The 13,817-nt window shown below is 40.8% G+C and overlaps 1 long non-coding RNA gene across 1 annotated transcript in view; it reads right to left on the bottom strand.

The window, feature by feature from the left end:
• LOC137502718 (uncharacterized) overlaps window positions 1-13,817 on the bottom strand; it is a 157,311-nt gene that overhangs the window by 73,970 nt on the left and 69,524 nt on the right. The window lies entirely within an intron of this gene.

The following is a 13,817-nucleotide window of genomic DNA, read 5'->3' on the forward strand; positions in this document are numbered from 1 at the left end:
TTTGACGCCCGTAGGCTACTTGCGCGTCGTGACGAAAATGAAATGATGATGATGACGAGACATACACCCAGCCCCCGTGCCAGTGAAATTAACCAATGATGGTTACCCCTGTGACCAAAGGCTAGCACGCTAACCATTTAGCCATGAAGCCGGACAGGACAGTACTGTATAATTAGAGCAGGCATGGCATGTAGAGTGATCTGGTAAACAAAAGGTATTCACATTAAAGAACACACGTGCTGCAGTGTTTACGTATCTGCATCATAGATGGTGCTACTAGTTCCTCGGAATCGATTCCGGAATCGGGGTGCCCGATTCCCAAGGAATATGGCATCGACTCTTCGAGATTCCAGTCGCAACCCATGACAACTAATAATCTATGTAATTTCTGGTCCTGGTTTGTCACCTAGTCCTTTCCTTTTTCTGTTACCTAGAAATAAACGAGGCCACGGAACTAGTTAAAATATAAGATGGGGGGGGGGGGGCGCTCACATTACAAACATCGCGACCCTACTGAAATCTCTCTATTAAATATAAATATAAATAATAATGACTAATGGAATTTGGGAGCCATAAATATACAAATAAATAATTCTTAAACTTTGCCGGCTGTTGAAACTCATCTTCAGGGTCGTTGCCTTGTGACAAGGAGATCTGAATCACTTGATACCTAAAAAATTAATATTGGAAAAGGAGTCCATCTGGTAATTTCCCCCACCCATAGAAATTAAACAGAATATATATTAATCTCATACAATTTACTTAGTCAATTAAACCTGTATTTACCTAGAAATCCGAGCAGAGCTCGTCGTGATACACCCTTGAACATATATAACAAAATAAAGAGAATATTGATATAAATAATAAATGTCTTAATTTATGAAATAACTCTCTCTCAATAACTGGTACTCAGTTTATTCCGCAACGCAAAATATTCACACGCAGTCATGACTCATTTTTCAAGAATGGACTCCACTTTGCTGATGGCGTTGGTATAGTTTGAAAAGGCCCAACACGTTACCTTACGTAGACTCTCCGTAGAATTATATATGGCTAACATTCATAACCATAGAATGTTGTTACACTCCAGCATCTTTCTCCCTGGTTCCTTCAACAGCAGATCTCGAACTCCCAACATGGCATGGGACATCTTCCCACAACTCGTACAAAACACCTCTCAGATTACCACCAGTATCACCTCTGCACACTGCAAGCTGCAACTTCCAACTACCGACGCGTGCTTGCACCACACTAGCCCAAGCCAACACAACAGCATCTTAAAATAGCCCAGTTCCTGGAATTTTCCACCTCAGCTCCGTCAACACGTAAACCCCCGCTCGGAGACTCGTCACGTACACAACCGGGAGATAAACTGAGTGATCGAAACACACTAGTCCCAAATAAAATATAGAGAGTATCCATAATAACGAGAGTTCCAAAAAGAGTTACTAAGCCGCGACGGCTAAATACACACATAAATGAAATATACACATGAATAAATAATAATAATAATAATAATAATAATAATAATAATGACAATAATAATAATAATAATATCTGACCGGGGTTTGTCAGGTTACAATACTCCCCCTTTGTTTTCCAACAGATGCAAATGTTGGCAAAACAACACAAATCAGGTGGCTGATGGCCCAAGGACAGCTCCTCAAACTACCCATCAAATATACAATATACAACATTAGGGATCCCGATGGTATCTCCTCAAATTGAACACGTTATAAGTTCCAATACATTTCCTATTAGCATCAATTAAGGAATATGCACACCTCCCTATCCTTCTCGCAACAATAAAAGGACCCTTAAACAATTGAAAAAACTTAGACATGGTCTTATCCTCAGCGTTAGATGGGTGAGGCACTCGCAACAATACTTCATCTCCTACCTCTAAACTATCAGAGCACCTATTCTGAACTATCCTAGCACGTTTCTGACCAGACTTAACCAGCTTCTCCCTAGCAAGCTGTACAAATAGATCCTGAGGAACCTCCTCCACGCTCTCCAACCTCAATATCTTGGCCAACTCAAAATCAGGCTTTCTCCCAAAGTGCACCTCAATGGGTGTAAGACCAGTACTCTCATGTCTTGTGACATTGAGCCAATTTTCCATCCTACTTAAATGTTCATACCAAGAGCTATGATTATGACTTACATAGGTCCTAAACATCCGTCCAAGTTCCCTCATGACTCTCTCAGACATGTTTCCACAAGGAAACCTTATAGACGAATATGTTACCTGAATACCTCTGTCCTGTAGAGTCTTCTTCCAGATGTTCGAAGTGAACTGTGAGCCGTGATCGGATAGGATCCTCCTAGAGTTACCGAATTCCTCGCAATACTTACTCACTGCATTGGCACATCCTCTAGCAGAAGCCTTCCGAAGTGGGTATAATTTAACAAATTTAGAGAACGAGTCAAGTATTACAAATATATATCGGTAGCCATACCTAGACTTAACCAACGGTCCATAGATGTCCACACACAGTAACTCACCTATATCCTCGGTTATCACAGCCTGCCTCGGCCCGTGCATATACCTATTTGGGTGTTTACACTTCTGACACACATCGCAAGTAGCCAAAGTCTGACGGACTTGTCTACCCATATTGCGCCACACAAAGTGATACTGAATTGCACATAATACCTTCTCCGCACCAAAGTGACCTAATTCCTTATGGAAATACCAAATCATGTCTTTCCGCAAGGCTTGAGGCACTACAACCCTCCATACATCCTTATGACATATGCGAGCTACTAAACCACTCAGAAGTTTATACCTCATATTCCCTTTTTCCACAATAGTGTCAGGCTCAGCAGCCTCTAACTCAGATAAAATATCACACAACTCCTCATCCTGTCCCTGTTCCAATTTCATCTTCGAGAGTTTCCTTCTCTCCTCCCTACATTCGTCATACTTATCAGCACATACCAAGATATTCTCACTAAAATCAGTGCTGACCTCATCAGCTGTCACAGAAATATTCCGACTCAAATAGTCAGCTAACACATTATCAGTACCCTTAACATGAACAACTTTAGGGTCATACTCCTGTATCGCCAGAATCCAGCGTGACATCCTGTTGGAGGTTAACTTACACGTTTTCATAAAGACAAGAGCATTATGATCTGTATGGATCTCAAAAGAATGGCCTAAAATGTAAATGCGGAATTTCTCTAAAGAATAAACAATCGCTAAAAGTTCCTGTTCGCTCGTAGTATACCGCCGTTCCGCTGTGCTAAGTCCTCGACTTGCCAGGGAAACAATGCCTAGATTACCTTGTTCATCACGCTGACAGAGAGCACCAGCTATACCTGAATTAGACGCATCCGTCATTACAATATAAGGCTTCTCAGTACATGGAAATTTCAGCGTGACAGCTTGGCGGAATCCACTTTTCAGGCGCTCAAATGCCTCATTGAGGTCATGGTTCCATCTCCATTTCGCATTCTTTACTAATAACTCGCGGAAAGGTTCAATTAAACAAGAGTATCTGATTACAAAGCGCCTGAAATAATTGCAGAGACCTAAAAAGGACCTTAACTGCTTCGCATTGCGTGGGGTGCTAGCATTGAAGATGCTGTCCAGTTTCTCCCCCTGTGGTGTAACCCCGTTCCGATTGATGGTGTGCCCCAGAAAACTAATTTGATGCGTTGCGAAATTAGATTTAGATAGCTTCAAAGTGAAGCCCGCTTCCCTTAATTTTGTAAAAACACTCCGTAAGTGTGTCATGTGTTCAGAAAATGTACGAGATGCAAGGACCAAGTCGTCAATGTAACACGTAGTGAATTCCTCTGTGTCCGGCCCTAGTGCAATAGATAGGGCTCTAATAAGCCCTGATGACGACGTCTTGGTTCCGAAAGGAATTCTGGTGAATTGAAACAACCTGTTCTTATAGAGAAAAGCAGTAAAAGGCCGGTCCTCCACCCATAATGGTACCTGCCAGAAACTACTACGCAAGTCAACCGCAGTAAACCAATGACAACCTTCAAATCTCTGAACTAAACTCTCAATATTCTCAGGCCTCTGCTGATCCTCAGCTATCCGACGGTTCATAAGCCTAGCATCTAAACACAGTCTCACAGACCCATCCTTCTTGCCAATAACAACCAAAGGATTAACGTACTTGCTACAGGAAGGCTCAATAATCTTACCTGTAAGCATATTATGTATCACTTCCTGTACCGCCTGAGCATGAGCATGAGGAATCGGATATCTAGGACTATTAAAACTAGACCTATCTAAAATATCAAATGAGTGTTCGTACACAGTAGTACACCCTAATTCACCAGAGAACACCTCCTTGTTCTCCATCAAAACATTCAAAAGTTCCCTCTTCTGCTGCTCCTCCAGGCATGTCTGTCGCACCGCTTTCTCCACCTCACTGACCAAATCCTGACTTTCCGATACCATACTGTCATTAATTCTGATACTTGCATTATTAACTTTAACATCGACTTCATCCTCAACAATTTCCTCAATAACCTGAATATGACTACAATGAAGCACAAAACTACTCCTATCCACCTGATAATTAAGCTTAATCGGTTTACGTTCTTCACCAACAAGAAATTTCAAAACAGCAGTATCATAGTCAATCACACACTTGGTTTCAGATAGCCAGTCATTCCCCAGTATAACGGAATATACCAGATTAGGCACAACAAGACAACATTGCAACATGGTCTGACCACCAACCTCAATAGGAACAATAACCTGACTACGAATACGATTACTCTTAGCACCAGCTGCTGTGATAATAAATGTGTTCCTCACAGGAATCTCCTCAATAATCTCACCTCTGCGACGAGCTTCCTCACAAAATTTAAAATTTACACAAGACTTATGACTCCCCGAGTCTACAAGCAATTTCTCCTTCACACCCCATATGGTAGCCTCCATAGCTGGGTTGATCAATAATTCAGACGAACCACCTTCCTTAGCACTATCCTGGTCACACAACAAATCCTTACCAACATCAATCTCGAAAGCCTCCCTGATAACATGGATTTGCACATCAAGTGGGGATCTCCTAACGGACCTATTTAGGACATCCCGTTGGAGTTTAAATTCTGATTCTGCTGATTACCACTATTATTACCTCTCTCATCCCTTCTCCCCCTATCAATCAAATCCCTAGACTGATTACTAGAATTAAAATTCCTACTATCTTGATTCCTGAAATTAATCCTGGTTTCTTCCTGCCTATTCCCATTACCCTGATCCCTTCTGCTATAGTCATTCCCATTCCTACGATTACTTTCAAATGCTACTCCTCTCCTGTGATTATTTTCCCCCACACTCCTATGTCCTACCTGCCTACCCAAAGAATCGAAACGTTGCAACAGCCCTTCCATTCCCTTAATGGTCTTAACCTGCTGGATGCACATGGCCAACTGAATATCTTCATTAAAATGTCTAGCCATCCTCCTAACAATATCCTGCTCTGGCAAACTCTCTTCTAAGTTCTGACTAATAGCCACGTGCACAAGAAAATACTCCGTACGAGAAATGCCCTCATTACCCTTATACTTCCCAGCCATAATCCTATCTCTTTCCCTACCCTGAATCTCCTCATCCCAAAACTTATCCATAAACAACTCCCTGAATCCCCTTAAACCCTTAATATGACCTCTATAAACATCATACCAACTCCTAGCTTCACCCGTAAACGCACTTGCTAACATATCATCTACCAAGTCCCACTCTAACACACCTTCTTCCAAGCTCCTAGTAAAACGTTTCTCCACTACCTTGAGAAATTCCAGAGGGTTAAACTGCTTACCATTAAACTTAGGCAGCTCAATTTCCTTAATAATATGCCTTTGTATGCTAGAACTCTGAACATCACCTGAGGACCTGACTGATTGAATCTTTTCGTCAACCCTCTGTAATACATCTGCATTCCATACATCAATATGACTAGCGTTCTCTCTGACCTGATGTTCAATTACACCTTGTTTACTTATCACATTGTGAATACTGTTAAAGTTATCTAAAATTTTATCCTGACATTTAGAATTATTTTCAACAAGTTTAGCTTCAAGATTATTAGCAACGTTACAAATTACTCGGTTAAATTCACTTTTATTTGATTCAGATATACCCCTAATTTCTTCAATTTGCCTATCATGCTCAGACAATTTACCATTAATTTCTACACATTGATAGTTTAATTCCTTCCTCATCTCCATAATACCTGAATCGACTTTCTCACTTAACCTCTTTACTTGATTATCCATCCTATCACTAATTTCCTGAACTTGTTTTTCAATTTTAGCAACATTAATTTCCATTTTCTGATTATTATCCTCAAGTTTACTTTCAAGTTTCTGTGTTAACTCATCATTCTGCTCTCTAAGTTTACTTTCAAGTTTATTAGTAAATTCACTCAAAATATGAACTAATTGGTCTAGCTGCTGGTCACTATTATCGCTACTCTGCTCTGATAGAGATGATGAAGCATTGTCCCCGGTTACCATCGAATCTAACACAACATTTAAATTATTATCGCCCATTGTGGCTTCACTCTCTGAATTAATCATGTCAACGGTATAGTTTGCTCCCCCTGTACTACAATTAATATGCACTTTCCTTTCCACACTCGTATTTCTTAATTTTAACAGATTAATATTTTCTCTCGTCCAACTCATCACCTTGCGTTTCCCACATACGCAAAATTTCCACAAGACATATTATACACTCCACAGCGAACAAGAAATCTCCACAACAACTGTACATATCATGAAATCTGAGAGCAACTATATCATTTCTGTGTGCATACCCTATCGTGACTCAGATCAGTCTTGCCCCACGTTGCTAGCGACATTGAAATCTCTCTATTAAATATAAATATAAATAATAATGACTAATGGAATTTGGGAGCCATAAATATACAAATAAATAATTCTTAAACTTTGCCGGCTGTTGAAACTCATCTTCAGGGTCGTTGCCTTGTGACAAGGAGATCTGAATCACTTGATATCTAAAATTTAATATTGGAAAAGGAGTCCATCTGGTAATTTCCCCCACCCATAGAAATTAAACAGAATATATATTAATCTCATACAATTTACTTAGTCAATTAAACCTGTATTTACCTAGAAATCCGAGCAGAGCTCGTCGTGATACACCCTTGAACATATATAACAAAATAAAGAGAATATTGATATAAATAATAAATGTCTTAATTTATGAAATAACTCTCTCTCAATAACTGGTACTCAGTTTATTCCGCAACGCAAAATATTCACACGCAGTCATGACTCATTTTTCAAGAATGGACTCCACTTTGCTGATGGCGTTGGTATAGTTTGAAAAGGCCCAACACGTTACCTTACGTAGACTCTCCGTAGAATTATATATGGCTAACATTCATAACCATAGAATGTTGTTACACTCCAGCATCTTTCTCCCTGGTTCCTTCAACAGCAGATCTCGAACTCCCAACATGGCATGGGACATCTTCCCACAACTCGTACAAAACACCTCTCAGATTACCACCAGTATCACCTCTGCACACTGCAAGCTGCAACTTCCAACTACCGACGCGTGCTTGCACCACACTAGCCCAAGCCAACACAACAGCATCTTAAAATAGCCCAGTTCCTGGAATTTTCCACCTCAGCTCCGTCAACACGTAAACCCCCGCTCGGAGACTCGTCACGTACACAACCGGGAGATAAACTGAGTGATCGAAACACACTAGTCCCAAATAAAATATAGAGAGTATCCATAATAACGAGAGTTCCAAAAAGAGTTACTAAGCCGCGACGGCTAAATACACACATAAATGAAATATACACATGAATAAATAATAATAATAATAATAATAATAATAATAATAATAATAATAATAATGACAATAATAATAATAATAATAATAATAATATCTGACCGGGGTTTGTCAGGTTACACTACGTCTTGTTTTAATAGGAATTCGGAACTGGTTTTCGGTCTTTTCCAAATCGAATATCACTCTCTCACTAACTCAAAATTAAATCCCTGAAAAGGGCCGTTTGTTTAGAAGGGATGCCTTTCCCCCTACATCCCCTGGTAGCTCTCCGACTAGAAATTAAATTTCATTGCCTCAGCAAAGAGGGGGTTTCTGCTCTGACGGGAAGTGAATACCGTCTCTTAGACAGATAGTTTTCCCCCCGCCAGTGCAAAACCAGAGATTTTTCCGACTCATTGGCACTTCTCAGAAACAGATGTGTAAAAGGGCATAGTTTTCGCTCAGACTGAACAGTTTATAACGAAGATGTATGTTTAACGTCGCACTGAACTTAAGGTTTCTGGCGACTTAGGGAAGGAGAGGCTTGAACTGGGATGGTAGCGTCATGGCTTTGATAAAGATACAGCCCCTTTCGTTGCCTGATGTGGAAATGGGAAACCAGAGAAAGTTATCTTCAGGACTACCTACCCTTCCCTAATTTAAGCTTATAGCCAGCATGACTTGTAACTGGTAGCCCATCTACGCAAAGACAGTGCCCAGTGTATAGCATCTTGAAACAAGATTGGAATTATATCTCCTCAGCTCTCAGCACTGTACTCACTGTACCTCCTTCTCCAAGTCTTCGGATCGATTATCGCCGCCCACCGTGCAACCACTACGGCACTGGTAGCTCCAGGCAAACTTTCACCCCACAACTCATGAGCACTTCTACTACCACTCTTCATCGCTTGTCAAAAGTTTCTATCACTGATGTACGACCTGCAGAAAGAGAGTTCCAGCAACTTCGTACACCTGTTGATTTCATATAAACCAGTGCTTATCAAACTGCGGTACGCGCAACCCTAGGGATACGCCTGAGACTTTTTAGTGAGGTACACGAGCGGACTTCAGTGGGGTGGGGGGAGGGTGAAAACAATCTGAAATATGGAAATAAAAAAAGAGTTGAATATACAATATATTATTTATTTATTTATTTATTTATTTATTTATTTATTTATTTATTTATTTATTTATTTATTTATTTATTTATTTATTTATTTATTTAATTTTATGCATTTTGGCAAAGTTAGGACTAGGACTGGCGCCAATGAATCTATGCACGTGCAAACCCACCATTATACTTCATACAGACACAAACTCTTACATTTCTTGTGACGTCTTATCGAAATGTATTTATATTCACAATCTCGTCTTATTTCATCATCATCTGTTTACCCTCCAGGGTCGGCTTTTCCCGCGGACACAGAGAGGGATCCCACCTCTACCGCCTCAAGGGCAGTGTCCTGGAGCTTCAGACTCTTGGTCGGAGATACAACTGGGGAGAATGACCAGTACCTCGCCCAGGCGGCCTCACCTATAATGCTGAACAGGGGCCTTGTGGAGGGATGGGAAGATTGGAAGGGATAGGCAAGGAAGAGGGAAGGAAGCGGCCGTGGCCTTATGTTAGGTACCATCCCGGCATTCGCCTGGAGGAGAAGTGGGAAACCACGGAAAACCACTTCCAGGATGGCTGAGGTGGGAGTCGAACCCACCTCTACTCAGTTGACCTCCCGAGGCTGAGTGGACCCCGTTCCAGCCCTCATACCACTTTTCAAATTTTGTGGCAGAGCCGGGAATCGAACCCGGGCCTCCGAGGGTGGCAGCTAATCACGCTAACCACTACACCACAGAGGCGGACCTCGTCTTATTTACGATATGTATTTAAAAGAAGGGTTTATAATAAATTGAAATGCCTCAATCATTAGCGAAGTACTCAGTTTTTTTCAAAAACCTATCATTCATGATTTTTTTCGTGGGGGTACATTGAACTTTTAACCATGAGTGAGGGGATAATCTCATAATAGAATGAGAGCCTTTGAGATAAACAAAACTTTCTTCAGCTTATTCCGGTTATTTCTGGGGGTCGCTGAAACTACCCAGGATCATTTTGGTTTTTTCTTGGGGTTTAAAACCGGATGCCCTTCCTCACGTCACGAGATTTTTGAGATGTAAATCTCAACAGAGGATCGACCGGCATTCGAACCTCAGCCTTCCGCGTGGGGAGCCAGCAGCTACGTCGCTGAGCTAATCACGCCCCCTATTGATTCCATATACCAAATGTAATTTTAATGTACATGGTGTTACATAATTCACTCCACCTTCTTAGGTGAATAGTCAACGCGCTTCGGAGGGCTCTGAATTGCACTATCAGCCGAGCCCGGATTTTAACCGCGTTCGGTTAATTCCTCTAGCTCGGGGACTGGGTGTTTGTCTTCGTTTTTTGTTTATTTTTATTTTTATATCTGTTACAATTTACTTTACGTCGCAGCGACACTGATAGGCCTTACGGCGACGATGGGATAGGAAAGAAAGTGGACATGGCCTTGATTAAGGTACAGCCCCAGCATTTGCCTCCCGAGAAAATGGACAGACATTTTCAAGGAACTGGAGAACATCTCAGAAATTCTATATCTTATTTCAGTCATTTTCATTTCAGGTAGCTGTCCTCGTGATAAGAGAAACACAGCTATGGCCAAAAATTTAATGATGAATTTGTCCCATTTATGGAAGGATCGCTCTATCTCGTTACCACTGAAAATGAGAGTGGTAGCCAGTCTGCTATCTTCAGTTTTCCTCTGTGGAGCTGAGACGTGGACTCTTCGTTCTACAACCCTGAAGGAAATTTTTTTGAAATGTGGTGCTGGCGAAGAATGTTATGCATATCTTCGACAACATTTCACATTCCATTCTACACCAGCTCAACCTCAGAATCAGATTATCATCAATATGTAAACATAGAGTTTTACAATTCTGTGAACACACTACGCGACGAGGGAATGACAGCATAGAAAAACTGATCATTGTTGGAAATGTTACTGGCTGGAGAGTTCCCACTCGATCAGGAATAGAACTGGGCTGAACATCTATGGCCGAGGACCGCAAGAGATGGAGCTAACTGAGCAATAATCTGCTCGGAGGTCACGATCCTGAGAATTGAGGGAACTACAAGGTAGAGAGAGAGAGAGAGAGAGAGAGAGAGAGAGAGAGAAAGAAAGAAACAAATAAAGAATGAGACAGAGAGTATGCAGGAGGAAAAGGATACAGAAGTGCTCCGCTTGAGGGCGACATCTGTGGAGTTGTAGAACACGGGTTCTAACACGGAAATATAGCATTTCCGGACCCATGTCCACATAGCATATTTTCTTCTTCTATGCGAGGGCAATGTGCTCTGAAAATTTTACCTACATTATTGTTACACCTGTATACATGTTAGAAGAGAGCAGATTTCTCTTGTTGAAGTAAAAGAGCGATGCCAGCTTTTAACCCCGGAAATTTAAATGTAAGCCCGTGTTCTCGTCCCGAGGTGGTTGCAGCTCCTTTCATTCCCATAGAGGTGAGCTGTGTGCACATTTTTACAATACATGGTGCCTTCGATATCTCGATATATCGTTGTCATTTTCTCAGCTGCACGTAAAATAACCCACCACATTCATTTCCGTTTGTTTCTTGCTTGCCTTCTTTCTTTCATTATTTCACTGTGTTTTTTCCTCCTCTTTTCTCTCCAGATGTTATTCCGTTCCTTCTTTTCTTTCTCCTGGAATCTGAAATAGCTGTTCTTCTCTTAATGACAGGAGCACAGCAGCCTGAACCAGAAACGACTGATCCAAGGTATAGAATTTCTGAGATGTTCTCCAGTTCCTTGAAGATGTCTGTCCATTTTCTCAGCAAGCAAATGCTGGGGTTGTACCTTAACTAAGACCACGGCCACTTCCTTCAAACTCCTAGCCCTTACCTGCCTGCTGAAGTTAGCCAATCAGACCACTTCCCGAGAGAATTCAGATTGGCTTTGCGAGGCGATGTTGCTAAATCTGTACGTGGCTTAAGGCCAGTCAAAAAAACACTTCGCCAGGGGAGGAGTTTGACTACAGAGCCTCGAGCTGACACGATCGCACGCTACGGCTGAAAGCAACGGGGTGTTTGTGTTTGATGCATGGCTCTCAAGTCGTTCTTCAATCACGTTGGCAACACTGCCGCGCAAAACTCAAAAGAATTCGTCCCGCGAAGCGATCTGATTGGCTGATAAAATGGCAACGCTGAGAGATATACAGTTTTCAAATTGCTTATCAGTGTGACCAACCCTCTAACGCTCATAAACTCTGTTCACGTTTCTTTCCGACCACCCTGTATACCAGCCCTACGGCAGTACCGGGAATCCAACCCAAGCCTACGAGAACTACGGAGACTGGTCCTCATTTCTGCTGTAAGTAGAGGAAATCTCAATGCCATGAGCCTATCCAAAGATTGACGAGTCATTCCTGAATTTTGAATTTACGTGACGGAAAATGGCCGGTCATTAGAGGTCAATCAAATACACCATAATACTCTCGTCAAAGTAGCCTTCTTCAGAAAGCCTATGTCATTTATCTCATTTACACACAACACGTAATGAAATGTTGTTGGTGCATCAGACCTCAGGAATGAGCTTTACGTCATAATATGTGTGTTTTAAAAATACAGCTGCCGTGTTTTTCCTCACTCGGCGAGCTGCGGGAGAAAACGTTCTGAATTTTAATTAACTCTGGTAGGTCCGTTCCAAATTAGATCTGTCAACATGCTGAGCCATGTGTTCTGGATTACAATAGAGGAAGTACAGCCCAACAAACATAAACACTGAAATAATACTATCATTGTGGAAAATGATGGTAAACTTCCATCTTAACTTCCCACTGTTTAGAATCGTGCTTACTGCACGAAACGGTGTGTATGATCTTTTTCTTCAATGGCTCTACATTAATTTTTCAAGCCTTGGCCTCTTGATGAAACCGGTACCATTCGAAGCTCTTTTCCACCCTTTCACGTCAAAGTAACTTCAATAACATGCGTACGTCATATAAATAATGCTGGATCCAGTGATATCAAGCAATATTCGACGTGGTCACTACTTGGATGGGTAAATGTGGCGTAGGTGTGAGCTTGCATTCGGGAGATGGTGAGTTCGAATCCCACCGTCGGTAACACTGAATATGGATTTCCGTGGTTTCCCATTTCCACACCGGGAAAATGCTGGGGCTGTACCTTAATTAAGGCCATGGCAACTTCCTTCCCTATCTTAACCATTCCCAATTCCTGAGTCGCCGAAAACCTCGATGTGTTAGTGCGATGTTAAAGCACTAGGGAAATAATAATAATAATAATAATAATAATAATAATAATAATAATAATAATAATAATAATATTTTGTTTACGTTCCTCTAATTACTTTTACGCTGTTCAAAGACACCTAGGACTACCGGACTAAGCCAGGATCGAACCTGCTAACTTGGGGTCAGAAGGCCAGCTCCTCAAACGTCTGAGCCACTCAGCCCGCCAAATTTTCGTTAAAATAGTCATTCTTGGTTAATTCGAATTTTGGATAATTCCGATTATTTTCTCATTCCCCTTGGAGTTCGAATTAAAAAAATTCCTAAAAAGATTCCACTGTATTTCATCAGCATACAGTGGTATAAACACATTTACATCGTTGAAAAGCGTGTATTGAAGCAAGAGGGCACACTTTTAAAAAGTATTTTTTCTGTAAAAGATTCCAATTAAATTAACATGTATCCCTAATAGTTTCACTTTCAACCCCTTCAAAATGTACTTCAACTATTGATTTCCGATCTATGGTTATTTATTTATTTATTTATTTATTTATTTATTTATTTATTTATTTATTTATTTATTTATTTATTTATTTATTTATTTATTTATTTATTTATTTATTTATTTATTTATTATTTTAACGTATCCACACAGACGCACATAAGATGCTGTCAGTTGGTACAATGAATTTTATTTACATATACGCACAAATTAACACACACATAACCT

This window comes from Anabrus simplex, chromosome 1 (genome assembly GCF_040414725.1).
Source record: "Anabrus simplex isolate iqAnaSimp1 chromosome 1, ASM4041472v1, whole genome shotgun sequence".
NCBI lineage: Eukaryota > Metazoa > Arthropoda > Insecta > Orthoptera > Tettigoniidae > Anabrus > Anabrus simplex.